Here is a 16,558-nt window from a genome sequence, read left to right as displayed (position 1 = left end):
GCCTTCTTCTTCTTGGCCTTCTTCTCTGGCACCTCATAAGGCGCCGAAACCAGCAGCTTCACTAGGAGAGCAGGGGCTGGGTCTTCGGGCAAGGGAGCCGGACAGTTAATCCATCCGGACTACGCCTGCCAAGCCTGTCAAAGGTGAGGGAGTTTAGATCCCGCATAGAGTCAAACTATGAAAAAACTTAACATCCTGTAAAAGGTGAAAATAGCTTACCTCGCTAGCGTGACGCTGCGAGCTGTATCCGCGGTCCTCGGAAGCGAATGTGGGAGCCTCGACGCCTTTGGTTAGCACCTTCCAGACGTCTTCATACGTCGTGTCGAAGAGCCGGTTAAGGGTTTGGTGTTGCGCCGGGTCGAACTCCCACAGATTAAAGCCCCGTTGTTGACACGGGAGGATCTGGCGGACGAGCATAACCTGGACTACATTGACAAGCTTGATCGGCTTGCTCACCAGGGACTGGATGCATGTCTGCAATCCGGTCACCTCTTTTTCATCGCCCCACGACAGGCCCGTCTCTTTCCAGGACATAAGCCGTGTGGGGGGTCTGGATCGGAACTCGGGGGCTGCGATCCATTTCAGATCGCGCGGCTCGGTGATGTAAAACCACCATGATTGCCACCCCTTCAGGGTCTCCATGAAGGAGCCCTCGGGCCATAGGACGTTGGCCATCTTGCCCGCCATGGCGCCTCCGCACTCCGCCTGGCTACCGCGCACCACCTTGGGCTTGACGTTGAAGGTCTTGAGCCAGAGGCCGAAATGGGGGTGGTTGCGGAGGAAAGCCTCGCACACGACGATAAACACCGAGATGTTGAGGACGAAGTTCGGGGCCAGATCGTGGAAATCCAGGCCATAGTAGAACATGAGCCCCCGGACAAATGGGTGGAGTGGGAAACCCAGTCCGCGGAGGAAGTGGGGAAGGAATACTACCCTCTCATGGGGCCTTGGGGTGGGGAGAAGCTGCCCTTCCTCGGGAAGCTGGTGCGCAATGTCCTTGGACAAGTATCCGGCCTTCCTTAGCTTTTTGACATGGCCCTCCGTGACGGAGGAGACCATCCACTTGCCTCCCGCTCCGGACATTGCTGGAGGAGGTTGAGGTAGGAAGCGCGGGCTTGGGCGCTGGAGCTCGAGTGCGCAGGAGATGGATAGGCAAAGGAGGAAGAAGGCGTAGGTAAAAAGGTGGATCCTTATCCCCTTATATGGGCGGATGCGGTTGTGCGTCCCCACCAGCCTAGTAAAACTCGCTTGCCTCCCAAGCGCCGTGATAAATGGCGTAGTTGGGTTACCCATGTCCGTATTGATGAGAATCCTGTAAAAGGGGGCACACGATCTCTGCTTTGACAAGACGTGCCAAGGAAACCGCCTCGCTAAACGTGTTGAGGTGGAAAAGTAAAAACGATTCAAGTAAAGGACTTGGCCGTAGTGTGATATCACGCTGCGGAATACGTCAACAGATTAGATTTGTGTTGATATTATTCTCTCTATGGCAATATGGGGAAACTTATTTTGCAGAGCCGGACACTATCCTTGGTGTTTAAAATCTTCTTGAAGGACTTGGAGGAGGAACCCGCCTTGCAATGCTGAAGACAATCTGCGCGCCGGACTTGTCGTCATTGAAGCCTGGTTCAGGGGCTACTGAGGGAGTCCTAGATTAGGGGGTGTTCGGGTAGCCAGACTATACCTTCAGCCGGACTCCAGGACTATGAAGATACAAGATTGAAGACTTTGTCCCCTGTCCGGATGGGACTTTCCTTGGCGTGGAAGGCAAGTTTGGCGATGCGGATATTCAAGATCTCCTACCATTGTAAGCGACTCTATGTAACCCTAACCCTATCCGGTGTCTATATAAACCGGAGGGTTCTAGTCCGTAGGACAACTTCATCATACAACAATCATACCATAGGCTAGCTTCTAGGGTTTAGCCTCCTTGATCTCGTGGTGGATCTACTCTTGTACTATCCATATCGTCAATATTAATCAAGCGGGAGTAGGGTTTTACCTCCATCGAGAGGGCCCGAACCTGGGTAAAAACATCGTGTCCCTTGTCTCCTGTTACCATCCGCCTAGATGCACAGTTCGGGGCCCCCTACCCGAGATCCGCCGGTTTTGACACCGACACACTCCCTCTCTCTCTCTCTCTCTCTCTCTCTGCAATTGTTTCATCTTTATTAAAAATACCTAGACACTTTCAAAAATCACCAAACTGCTCATGTCCACTGTATTGGATATAACTAAGATGGAACATTTAAGTTTAGGATTATTTGGACATTTAATATATTTTATAGCATTTAAATGCCCAAAGGCAAATAGAGTATGATTTAATTCAGTGACCCTATGATGTCCTAGAAATTTGTGCACCATTTTTGTCAAAGGTTTAAGACCAAAGCAAAGATGATGAACATTTTAGAAGGGCATTCCAGGTTCATTGAAAATGATTTTATTTGGACCCTAGTTGAATTCATTTACTGCTAGGGTTTATCAGCCCCCATTTCAAAGTTTCATAAAATTTGGACATGATGCATGGAGGCTAATGCAAAGGCAGGCAAGACCTGAACTGGGGCTGTGATAACTCACCCCCACTAAACAAGAATCTTGTCCCGAGATTCAAGCATAGGGTAAGATGAAGGGGAAACGCAAACTAACATAATCTTCACGATCCATGTTGCACTTCATAAGGCATTGATTCAATCACCATCTTTGTCTCGTCGTCTTGCTCTGAGAACTCGAGCCAACATGACAACGAGAGGAGAAGGAAACTCTAGAAGGATCGATCTTCTCAAAGATCGAACAACTCAGGATCAACTCATGAGTGAGACATCACAACATTTCTCGAGCTGAGACACGAAGCATACATCTAGAGGGATGGAGTGAAACAGAGGACTAAGGTTCTAACTGATAAGCACAATTCCACGCTAAACAAGATGGTGCATGGTTTCAAGATAACGAGGAGTTATCTGCCATGATTCCATAATGGCACCTTATGGAAGGTGGCTTACAGAAATATTCCCTTAAGTGGCAAAAAGAATTACTTTTGATTCACAGATCATTGAAATACTCTATACCAGCCTAAGGCAATCACAGAAGGAGTTCGGAGAAATGGCATACTCAGTTTGGAAGGAAACTAGAGTTACAAGACAACTCAGCAAGCGGAGAACACATTCCAGATGATGCTGAGGATATAACCTAGTGACTGAGTGTGCTCTCAAGAACTTGATCATTTCCATACTCATCAAGGTATTACCAACATCCATGTTGGGGATCCTGCCAACACATCATACTACCATGATGAATAGTGATGGATGATGCGGATACAAAGGAAGATAACACCTTCTCAGGTTTCACTTAGCGAGGCCAAGGGATCAAAATCTGGATGATCGACCGAGAGACATTTAGCACTCTGCTTATAATGTTCTCCTTGATGTGCTAGCATAAATCATTTATTCATATGGTTTGGTATCTAGGACCTCAAGTAAAAGGTCGTACTTCGGGAGCAGAAAAATCCATAAGGAACTACTATTGGAATAAATTCTACGAGATCCTTATGGGGAGGTGGCCAACTTCTTCAAGCAAAATACTACAATAATAGGTCTTCCGGCTGGGTGTGTTGGCCACGACATCCACTTTACCGGTTACAGAGAGACCAATATTATAGTTCTTGGGAAACGTTCCAACCATCATATTTGCCTGATATTTAGATCTGGTTGGTGTCGGGATATTCCAGACCCATCAAGTCTAGAGAGAAAAATGAAAGTTTGCAACACAAATCGATGAGACGACGTTCGAAGATTCTCGAGAAATGAACTACGGTAGCAAGCTCCAAAACATGAGCGGGTTCTGCTACACACATGTGAACACGTTGTCCAAGACAAGAATGGCCACATAGTAGTCTTATAATAAAACACTATCGAGTTCAGGTGGGGAACCATCATCGAGGATATAAAAGTCCTTGCATAAGGCATGCTCTTAAGAAGGAACTTCTTCTCCTTGAACAATTCAATCAGTGGCTTGGTGTGATAGGAATACATATAGAATGAAGGTTGCAAGTCTCCAGACCACAAAATACTTCGCACATATGCATGACTGACTTGGGATGGTTCCAGAGGAAGCAAAACAAACCTTTCTCAAATTCACAGCGGCAACTTGCACCTAATGCACATGAACTTGGAGAAAGTCACTTCTTTCACCCAAACATATACCTCATGAGTGGAACACGAAGGCAATGCTTACAAAAGATTCCAACACAAGCTCAATGTTCAACATGAATTGTGGAACAGACAAGATGCTGCTGATGGGCTGAATAGCAACTCATCATAATTTCCATATCAATGGAATTCCACCATTATGTGAATAATGTGAGTATTGGTCAGACCAAAGATGTAATGGTGTATGCTAGGGGGATCAACCACGAGTAAGACAACATTACGAATATTTTGGTTCTGATTTGATTTGAGGATAGCCCATGCTCAAATCAAAGTTTGGACAAGACAATAGATCTAACAACTGATCACGAGGACCAATCGACGGAGATATCATCTTTCTTCAACACACACACACACACACAAAGATATCCCTTAACATGAACTACGTCAGACATGCTTTTATCTTCCAACTCTCTAAGTTGTTGTTTGGCTTAACCAACTAGCTCAGGGGGTATCCCACACAGATTCTTGGAGAATGGGTGGTTTGGAGGAAAACCAACATGATCACGAACTCAACATAGTAGTCAGGTGACAACCTGGTAATACTTCCGAGAAGATATTTGGAACATCATGAACCACCGATGTGTTACTAAGCTCGATAACAATCTTGCTTTTCAGAGCAAGACGATATGATCAAATAAGCAAGGGATTGAATAATCCTAACTCATTGATCAAAGAGTGCACCGGAAATAAGGACTAGGTAGCATGATAAACCGTAGGGTGATGATTCAATAATCAACATGCTAAGGATACGATTATTGTCCATTAACTACCAAGCAACGTAGTTGCTAGGAGTATTGATTTCACACATCACGATTCACTTGTCGGCATTCCGGTTGTGACAACACGACACCGAGGAATGAATAATGATGGCAAGAAGTATCACTACGTCAAGAATTCATAAGAGAAGGTGCAATTCTCATGACGTTCCTAACATATAGTGGGTAATACTTCAGGGTAGAACAGAACCAAAAGCTGGGTTGCATTTTGATCTAAGGAATACAACTGCTTTGACCCAATCCTGGATATGGATGAGGTACTGGAGTTTGTTTCTCCTAGTCATTCTGAAATAGAACGTCTTGACGGACCACAATAATAATAGACTTTGATGAACGAATGCAATGATATACCCTCGATTATCAATTGATAGACGAAGGTCAGAAACAACTAAGGAGGGACAACTCAAGGAACATACGATTTTCTGAGTTGTGGATGCATAGATTAGTATGTCGAGCGAAGCTCAACATTTCTTCCGGATGACCCATGCGGAAAGGTAGAACTGGCAGATTCACAATGTGAAATGGAGAACTCATCAAGAGCACTCTGGTTGTGATCTTTTGGTTCAAAATAGCTTCTGCCATAAGCAATTCATGGTATTTGGAATAAGGAAATACCACAAACCTCGAGGGCTATCGCAAAGGTTACTAATAACCTAAGCGAACGAGCACACACTAAAAACGGGAAGTGAGTAGAGTGATTATTGGGTTCAAGAACCCATAAATAGAATACCTACATACGAAATCACATGACGGGATGCTTTCGAGAATGATGGCCATAATCATCACACTGGTAATAGAAAACATGGCTAGATTACTAGGTTGTCCTCTAAGACACCTAGGGTCATAATAATAGCTTCAACATATATGTCGAGGCAATGGAGCATCTCAACCCAATAGTTAGTGTGGTTAATCTGGCCCAAAGGAACATCGGGAATAGAAAGAAGGGAGTTGCAAATGCATCGGCCTATTTAGAAACCTGGGATGACTCGGACAACATAACGGCTGTAAATGCTCAAAAGATTTGAGACATCCTGCAAAATGGTGGCATGACCACTCAACATCACAATATCAAGGTTCTGATGCCAGCTATGAACATATGGAAGTAGTAGGAACTGAACTGAGGCTTGAACTCAACAATCCTAGGCAACTACGGTTTAGTAACACGTCATCCTGAGAGATAGAAGAGAAGCCTAGTTCTTAACCCCGTAGAAAAGATAAGATGACTCAGATCAGAAGGTCATGGGGATAAGGAGTAAAAAGAGCCTTACGTTCCCATCCACAATCAATTCCCTTATATAGCTAAAGCATTTCTAGACACGACTTCGACCAGCTTGGCTTGGTAATCCTACAGGCAGTCAGGCTCTGATACCAAAGCTGTCAGGACCGCGATTCCAAGTCACATCGATCTAGCCGGTAACACCTCATATCACTTTGCGGCCTCACGCACGGTATTCCCATGGGTGTCGGCTTACCATGGCCCGGGATCGTTTGTGCCTTTTGGCTCACGTATATGATAGTGTCACTAATATCCATATGACAGAGAACCCGGGCCGACATGACTAGTCGTGAACCCAAAGTGGCATTAACTTACGGGGACAGGCATACATGAATCAACATCGAGCATGTCGGTCAGTAGCGTGTGAATCTGGGCTGTAGCAACTAGGCTAACAGGACTCCGGATTTCACCGCGTGACATTTCCCCGAAGGGACAGACACATGAATGAAGTGAATCACATGCCGGCCAGTCAAGTGTTCCGAAGCAGTAGTGATGGGCTAGCAGGACTCCGGTGAACCGGGCTGTAGCGGACTACTATGGCTCATGGAAGCACAAGACTACATTTCCCCATAAGAGAGGCTACCAAGGATAAACAACTAGGTTGTCGGATCCCACACATACCAAGCATTTCAATCATACACACAATATGCTCGATATGTGTAAATACGACATGGTATCACAACAACACTCTATGACTCAAAGTATTTATTCATGAGGCTCTGAGGAGTGAGATATTACAAACATGGGTCTCATGACCCAACATACAGAGCATACAAGCAACAAGCACATGCGGAATCTTAACTTGTTTGAGTACAGACAACTAAAAATGAAGAAGGCTGAGAAGCCTGACTATCTACATGACCCTCCCAAGGGTACAAGATCATAGCTGAGGTAACGAGCTAAACGTCGAAGTCCAAGCGGAACAACTAGTGAGATGGAAGGCTCTCTGCAAAAACATAAATTAAGCAAACGTGAGTACAAATGTACCCAGCAAGACTTACCTCAGAACTAGCTACATATGCATCAGTATCAAGAAAGGGGTGGTGGAGTTTAACTACAGCAAGCCAGCTTTGACTCGGTGGCTATCCTGAACTACGACTGCAAGTAACTCTTTTGAGGTGGCGAACACGAGTCCACATATTCACCATATCAATACCCCACTATGGATCCGCTCCCGTCTCCCTACGAGAATGCCATCCATACCACTCACGCTTATCTTGCGCATTTTAGGGTATCCACTTTCACTTGTCTATGAACTATGCAAGGGGTCCAAGTTTCCATATCCGAGGAATCCGGCTATTCGAATAGATAATGATAACCCTGCAGGGGTGTACTTCTTCACACACGCTCTCGCCACTTACAACCATGTACACATCGTGTATCTCGGCAACCTTCAAACGGAAGCCGGGCGAGGGAGTTGGCCACGACCTGACTAACCAACAAGTCTCTAGTCCAGGTTTATCACCTATTCGGGTTCCATCTGCAAGGTGATCCGGCCGGGGTTTCTCTCACGGCCCCAAACGATGTGAGCAGGGTTCCCAAGCCCACCATCCGGGTGCCACTTGGTACACCGTGCCACTGTGCCTAGTCTGTCCCAAGCCCACCTATACCGGGTGCCACTTGGTAGACTACTAACACAACCTACAAACACCAGAAACTAGTTGCAACTCCTGGACAAAGATCAGGTTGATTAATAAGTCGAGAGGGGCACTTAAGCATTCCAATGCGTGGTAGTAGTTTTTCATGGATCACAAACATAGAACTAAGTTCCTAAGGATGGCTTCAATGAGACAACCCACCATGTACTCCTACATGGCCTCTCACCGATACCTTACCAAATCGTGTTCACACGCTTAGCTCACAACAGTAGGACATGTTCTCACACCTCTAATTCATCCCCGATGAATCAGACCTGACTCAACTCTAAGCAATAGCAGGCATGACAAACAAGCATGAATGAGTAGGCACACCAAGGCTCAAACAACTCCTACTCATGCTAGTGGGTTTCATCTATTTACTGTGGCAATGACAGGTCATGCAAAGGAAAGGGGTTCAACTACTGCAACATGTAACAGTTGAATCATTGTTGTCTTAATGCAGTAAAAGAGAGCAGGAGCGAGAGAGTGGGCTTGTATCGGAATGAACAAGGGGGTTTTGCTTGCCTGGCACTTCTGAAGTTAGTATAGCTCTTCATCGGTGTCATCGAACTCATCGTCGGAACATACGTCTACCGGGGGGCACAACCACCGGCAAAGAGAGAAAGGACACAATCAATGCAATGCACAATATGATGCATGATCATGACATGGATATGATGTGGTTTGAGCTAATGTAGCTATCAATGATTTAAATGAAGTTGGCTTGAACCCAAGATTCAAATTCAAGCTCCACATAAGGCATTTCAAATGCCATTAATTCAAATTGTCACATACAGTAGCTTTAGGTTTCTCAAACATGCATGAAAAAGGTACAGATGGATAGATTGGATTTTTCCGGTCATTTTTCATATATAAATTATTTAATTTGGAGTTACGGTTGAATTTCTATGATTTTTCAAAGTTTGCAACATTTTCTGAAATTTCCAAATCATTTTTGAATTAGAAATATTCCAGAAAATGATTAGTGCATCAGCTCTAGGTCATGCTGACGTCAGCTGGTCAACAGGGTCGGTCCTGGTCAAGTTGGACCCGTGGGCCCCACATGTCATTGGCTCAGTTAGGTAACAGGTTTTAGAATGAACCTAATCTAGTGATTAACAGGGTCGAGCCCATTGTCAGTGTGACCTGATTAAACTAACCGCGGGGTTAGTGGCTAAACTTATTCGCCACATCACCTAACCGGCGATTAGCAACCTGTGCTAAGCAGGACGCAGTGGCGCTCCTCGTCCGGCCGTCTCCGGGGACGAGAGCTCGCGCGGCTGGGCTCTACGGATGCAGCGCGTCGAGGCGCATCGGGTGGTGGCCGTGGGTGGTGCCGGGACGGGCTACAGCGGCGAGGGCAAAGGCGACAGCGGCGGCCAGAGCATGGCTATGCGCGGGCGCAGGCTATGCTTGGCTAGCAAGCTCGCTGAGAGGCTGGGCGGGCTCCTGGAGCTGCGTTGAGCATAGTGGTGTGGTTGGCTTCGAGCAATAGTGGCTCTAGCCACGACGGCTATGAGGCACGGCGGCGGCGAGCTTCGGCCGCGGTGGCCAGGGGGGCTAGAGGAGGGATTCGACGGCGGGGAGAGAGGGGTTGGGAGCAGGAGCTCACAGGGAGGCGGCGGAGTAGGTCAGTGGGCTCAGGGACGTCCTTGATGGCGCGAATCGACGGCGAGGGGCTCGGGTGCCCGAGGTTGAAGATGACCGCGATTATGATGAAGCAGGGCCTCCTGCGAGGCGTGCGTCGGCGGAGGGGACGTGGGCGGTATTGCAGTTCTTCCGGATGTGTCAGCGAGGCGAGTGGTGGACAGTGGCCGCGGTGACAGCGAGCGGCGGCGACGAGCACGCTCGGGTGTGCTGCAGGGAGAGGAACAGAGGAGGGGAGAGAGCAGCGAGTGAGGGGGAGGGGAGAGAGGTCTCAAGGCATCTCTGTGGCGCGATGGGGGCAGGGAGAGCTCGCCAGCGCGAAGCAGGAGGTGACGCACGGGCGCACGTGCGCTGTCTCCCTCCTCTGCCTACTGGCAGAGGTAGGTGATGACTGGCATGGGCCAGGTGGGCCGACCCAGTCAGGTAGGTGGTCCGGGTAAGCTTCCTCTCTCTCTTTGCTAAAACTTTCTGTTTTCTATTTTCTGCAATTGTTTTGGCTTTATTAAAAATACCTAGACACTTTCAAAAATCACCAAACTGCTCATGTCCACTATATAGGATATAACTAACATGGAACATTTAAATTTAGGATTATTTGGACATTTAAAATATTTTATAGCATTTAAATGCCCAAATGCAAATAGAGTATGATTTAATTCAGTGACCCTATGATGTCCTAGAAATATGTGCACCATTTTTGTCAAAGGTTTAAGACCAAAGCAAAGATGATGAACATTTTAGAAGGGCATTTCAGGTTCATTGAAAATGATTTTATTTGGACCCTAGTTGAATTCATTTACTGCTAGGGTTTATCAGCCCCCATTTCAAAGTTTCATAAAATTTAGACATGATGCAAGGAGGCTAATGCAAAGGCAGGCAAGGCCTGAACTGGGGTTGTGACACACCCCCTGAAAATCGACTGACCCAAAAGTCGATTCAGTCGACTGAAGTGTAGCTAAATCGGAGCAGCATCGCAAGCAAGAGCGAGAGCAGCAGTGCGAGCAAGAGCAATAGCGGGAGCAGACCAGGCAGGGGACCAAGAGCAAGAGCAGAGCAGCAGCGCGAGCGAGAGATAAAGCAGCAGCAGCTTCTACTGATGTGGACGTCGCTACCGCGACACCGTGGAGGAAGTGGCCGGCGACGCCGCCATGGATGGAGTCGCGCCGTGTCGGCTCGGGACCGAGCGCCGGCAGCACCGTGAGATCGAATCAAGAAGAAAATGCGGCAATAAGTGTGCAACCTCTTTGGTGGCGCCGATTAGTCCGCAGCTTCATCCGGGGAAACGGTGATGATGATGCTCTTCCGGTGGTGCAGGTGAAGACAGCGGTGTGGGAATGGAGGTGGCGCCAAAGATGAGGGGAACATCAGGGCAGCTCCTTGGAGGTAGAGGACGGGGTGGCTGAACCGGCGGGACGATGAGATCGACGACGGATCCTCATCCGGTACGGTGGATGAGGGACGTCGAGGTGTTGCTGTGGATGACATCGTCGGGGAAGAGGCTTTGGCTGGGTGGCGGACGGAGCAGGGTGTGGGGTTTCGTCGCGGGTTTTCGCGGCCTCGATGTACGAATGGGTGGGCGGATGGGATGGCAGTGGGGAACCATGGCTTAGAGACGCGCTTGTCCGAAATGTGGGGTAAGTTACGAAAGTACCCCCACCGATTTGAGGCGGTTCTTTTGGTTCAGGGTTACCACGGGCATTTCGCGTGTCGGGATTTCACAGGAGGTGGGAGTTTTCGCGCGCGTTGTAATTTCGGAATAGCAAGGCGCGGGTTGATATGGAGGGAGTTGTCGGAGCACAACGAGACAAAGATATATCTTAAATATTTCGGGCTAACAAGGCGCGGGTTGAAATTTCCAGACAAGCCTAACATGTACTATACCAAATCAATGCGCACTACAAATGTCATTCAAAACTTTGAATTCATGTTATGTTCAATTAAAATATTTCTCTACGTGTATAATGCAAGCAACCTACTACTCAAATGAAGGTTTTAGTGCATTCCAAACGTATATACTACCGCTTCAATATGAACTAAATTTGAATTCGTTTCTCTATTTGAATAAGATCTTTAGTAATGATTGTTGTGAAGTCAAAGCATTTGAATTCGTTTCTCTTTTTTAATAAGATCTACAATCATCGTTATTGTCAAGTTAAACCATCGTTTGTGTATTATCTTCACAGCACACCACATGATTAGTCTCGAGTTACATATGAACTATGTGTACTATATGAACTCGAATAGATTTTTTGAATCCACTTTATTTTGATTTCAAATCACATTACATTTCTAGCTCTAGCTAGATCTTCATAATCTAAACCATGTCTCATATGTATAATGTGTTTATCACATTATGTATGGTGCCCCGCCCCCTATGCCTACAAGTATTTAGATGTGAGTTGCAAACACCACACATTACCACAAATTCAAATAATATGTGAGAATGTTCGATATATAGTATTGTTTTGATTGTTCAATATTTTGTTTTAAGCTGCGAACGCCACACATTATCACAAATTCAAATAAAATGTGAGATTTTTTTATGTATAGTATGGTTTAGATTGTTCAGCATTTAGCTGTGAGTTGCAAACGCTATGCATTATCACATTATGGTATAACATGTGCATAGCATGTGTATCACCTCTATATTCATGCATGCAATGTATAAAACACTATGATCTCCTATTCAAATATATGAATCCGCTTTCATATCAAATTATGATCTTTGTTAGTCTCTTACACCCACACAATCCTCTAACCTTTGTAGCTACCACTAACTTTCTCTCGTGCATGCACACGCCCTCCTCGCCCTCCCCCTCCCTCGGCATTCTATCGACCGGGCACATTCATTTTTTTTCTCTAGGTCGTTCTCCCAGAGTCTCCACAACTCCTTTTCGACACACACCGATCGATAAACCTCTCCAGCGATGCCTGACTACAACATACACACACACCTTCAATATCCTCCTTTATGTGTCCTTGCCTCGTGTCTCTCATACGGTCAGACACACGTGTAAACTCTCACCCCTCTTTTCATCGATCTCACAACAGCACACTCCTCCCGCTATCTAGCTAGTAGTTGGGCCTCTCGCACCACCTCCTAGCTCCATTCTCTCTGTCTATCCATCTCGCTGGGCCTTATTTGCCTCTAACAAATGGACGTACCCCTGCCGATCTCTCGCTATACATATAGCTAGCTAGGTCCTTATAACTCATTTTTACCCACACGTCAATCGATCTACCTCATTAGTTGTCTCTCTCCCTTCCTCCGGCAAACAACAATGGATCTACCGATCTAGTTAGGTTTGCTTACCAAACACATGGTTCCCCTTTATCATCCATGGATGTGTCCCGACAGATCTATCATGCACAGACACACACAGAAACACATCCCCACTCTTATTGATAACATTGCAGTTCCACCCTCAGTTTTTCTAGTAGGCCTCTCCCACCATCTTTGAGAAGCAACTCCATCACCCATCCAGCACTCTACCCCTCTCCCTCCCTCTCTCTCCTCTCTCTCTCTCTCTCTGTGTCCCATCATATTTCCCGTCCTTCAGTTATGTATGGATGTCGACCGATCTCCCTCAAGACATAGTTGGGTCTCTCCTTCTCAACACATATACGAGTCGTTCTACCTCTATAGTTAGGCCTCTGCCTACCCCTCCCCCACCCCTCCCTCCCCCAAACACACTGATACATCGAGCGCTCTAGTCATGTCTCCCTGCCACACACAAACTTGACATGTGCCCTCTAATGTTCCAGTAGGCCAGTCGCCCTATATCTTTGACTTGCACACACACACAATTTCGATGGCTCTCTTCATCGATCTCGCACCCACCCACTTGATCCTCTCTTCGACTCTATCGATAGCTATGACCCCTCCCTCTCTTCTCATGGATTGCCCGACCCTATATGTATGATATGAATAGGCCTCCATTTCACACACATTGCATGCAAAATTTTGTTTGAGATGTCATCGACACATATTCCCACAAATAAGTCACGAAATCAACCCCCCACCCCAAAACAAAAAACACTCACGAATGCGGTTTGTATCACTCACACACACCCACGTAGGTGGGGGACGTGCACGAAGAGAAGAGGTGCATGCACGGTGCACGTACTCCCGTCTCTTTCCCAACCACACCCGCGCGGGTACACGGTGGAGCTCATTTATGTACGAAAAAGGCAGCCCACGTGGTAATTTGGCACGTGTACTGGTTGTCCACTTGGTGGAGGGAGGATCGTCTACCATGGGTGAACAAACAAATTGCAACTTGACGTGTTATGTTAAAAAAAGAGGCAAACCATGTGGGGCCTACCTTAGAGGCAAGGCCATATACACTGGAGTACTTTTGATGTGTCCCGTCAACTTGCAGAACGAGGAGAAGCTTGCTTAGTACATCGTCTCCCCCGCCTACGGGCGCGGTGGCTCGCAGGATGAGGTGAAGCTTGCTCCGCCTTACGTCCGCTCCGTCGCCCATGCACACAGTGGCTCGCAGGACGAGGAGAAAAATTTACTACTCCCTCCGTTTACTCATCGTCCCTACTACATTGGTTATAGAGATTATATCATACTATTTGGAATATATATATGTCCTTCAATAGATTTCAATATGAACTACTAGTGCATACTCCAAACACTGATGTATATAGACGTATTTTAGAGTGTAGATTCACTCATTTTGCTCTGTATGTAGCACTCTCCCTCGCCCCTCGACCCTCGCCCATGTGGTGGACGTGCAGCAATTCATTCGGTCTCATATAGCCAGAATGATATATACTGCACTACCATTATTGCTCGACTTCCCAAAGAGGCAAAGAGCCAATCGCAAGGTTAATATTTTTGAGATGCCAAGCGCAAGGTTATAGGAGAACGAGTAGTAGGTGCCGCGTCATTTATAAATAAAGTTTTTTCCTTCAGTGGCACGTACACAATATGATAGGTTCATATGGAGACAAAAGGAAACCGCTCCACTATATACATAGTCAGTACGGGCCAGCCTACACGGTTGCTTGTTTGGGTTGCTCTCTTCACAATCTCTCGCACAAAACGACTGTGGCCACATCTCTAACATCCCGGCGGATCACGTCCACTTGGGGAAGGGGTGGATGCTTAGTGTAGATGCGGTGGCCTTCGCCGACGGCGAAAACCCACTGTCGGCACGTCCTGATCAGGTGTCCCTGCCGTTCTCTCTCACAAAGCCGGTGAGGTTGCCTTCGTCCCTTTCTCACTGCCGCGACGTGGGCAGTTGCCACCTCCCGCCGCTCTCCTCAAGGTTGAGCTACGTCCCTCAGGTACAACTCCCTTTACAGCCGGCTTGCACCACTGCTCCAGCTGCCCACATCACTCCCTGTGGATATTTCTCTACTTCTTTGCCCCGCACATACCTTTACTGGCTTCTACGTATTGTATTTGTGATGAGTTTATGTCTCATCAACTAGTCCTAGTAATCTTATTCTAATCACACTTCTTCAATTTCTTTGCCACAGGGATGCTCATCTCCATTTTGGTGAAACTGCACAAAATGATCCAATGGTCAAAAGGTTACAAACTTCATTTATTAGGAAGCTCGAACGTTGCCAGCAAATTGAAGCCTGGTCAGGATTCACGGTTCAAGGGCTAGGGACTGCATGGATCGTTTTTTCTTTAGCTGCCTCTGTTCCAAAATAAGTGTCAACTTTAGTAGTAGTACAACTTTGTACTAAAGTTTGCACAAAGTTGAGACACTTATTTTGGAACGGAGGGAGTACATATTTTCTATGATCTGTCAATCATTGAGATGCAATAGCATGCATGTTAGTCTCCTTTGTATTTGATGAAATGTTGCAACGGGCAACCTTGGACGCAAGATACATGTAACGGAAGCTGGAAGTTTCATAGCATTGTACAAATTTATCTCGCTGATAAATTATAGTACGTACTATACTAGTACTTCCCCCATTCCTAAATATAAGTCTTTGTAGAGATTTCACCATGAACCACATGCGGATGTATATAGATGCATTTTAAGTGTAGATTCATTCATTTTGTTCCGTATGTAGTGGAATCTCTACAAAGACTTATCTACTAGTAATAGCTAGCCCCCACTACTAGGAATTCTCTATCCTCTCCTTGAGCCACATCATCAAAATTGATGTAGCCGTTAGATGAAGTAAATCAGTCCATAATAGCCGTCTGATCTAGACGTTGAGAGGCTCCGCACTAAGCCACATGCAAGCATGCAGAAATACCGTGGCACATGCATGTGAGTGGGTTTTAAATCACATCAACATGTCTGCATGCAAGCATGCACCGGTAGCATGCATGTAAGTGAGCTTTTAAGTCCCATTAACATGTCAAAAAGAAAAATATAATCCCATTATGCAGTAGGAGTTGGTTGATCTTTTTTTTCTTTAGTTTGGCTACCACATTTGTCATGAGGTTATAGAATTTTTTTAGTTCTGTGAAATCGATAATTTTGCGCAGAGAGATATACCGTTGTTCCGCGGCAACGCGCGTGGACTCATCTAGTAATATTTAGGAACAGAGGGAGTACTATGTAAAGAGTTAGATGTCCCACAGTGATAGTGTGAGGTGGGCCATGTAATCACTGAGCCTGCGTGTTTTCACTGCTCTTGCACGCCTCCGCTGTAAGAATGGAGAAAATTGTAATTCAGTAGTAGTACCTCCTTTTGCCGAAAGCTTGGGACATCCAGCAGTCCTACCACCTCAGTAATAAAGACCAATGAGCCATCAAATCACATAGACCCAGTACTAAGTTGGACGAATGAAGCAACCATCACTCTTTCTCAAGTGAGAGGTCATGTCTGCTCTGCCCGGGCATGAATGCGGCACCGATTCTTTGGAGCGGTGTTGACCGTTTCGGGCGGGAAGCGCGCGCGGGCGATGGAGGGGCTTTGGGTGGGCCAAGCTGGTTAGGAGCGGGCGTGGCAGCTGTCCGCATGTCCCTACCAGACACACCCGGAAACGAGAGGATGCACCGACTCTCGCGGCTAAAATAGTACACTACA

Source organism: Triticum urartu, chromosome 2, assembly GCF_003073215.2.
Source record: "Triticum urartu cultivar G1812 chromosome 2, Tu2.1, whole genome shotgun sequence".
Lineage (NCBI taxonomy): Eukaryota > Viridiplantae > Streptophyta > Magnoliopsida > Poales > Poaceae > Triticum > Triticum urartu.
Note: the sequence above shows the minus strand (reverse complement) of the source record.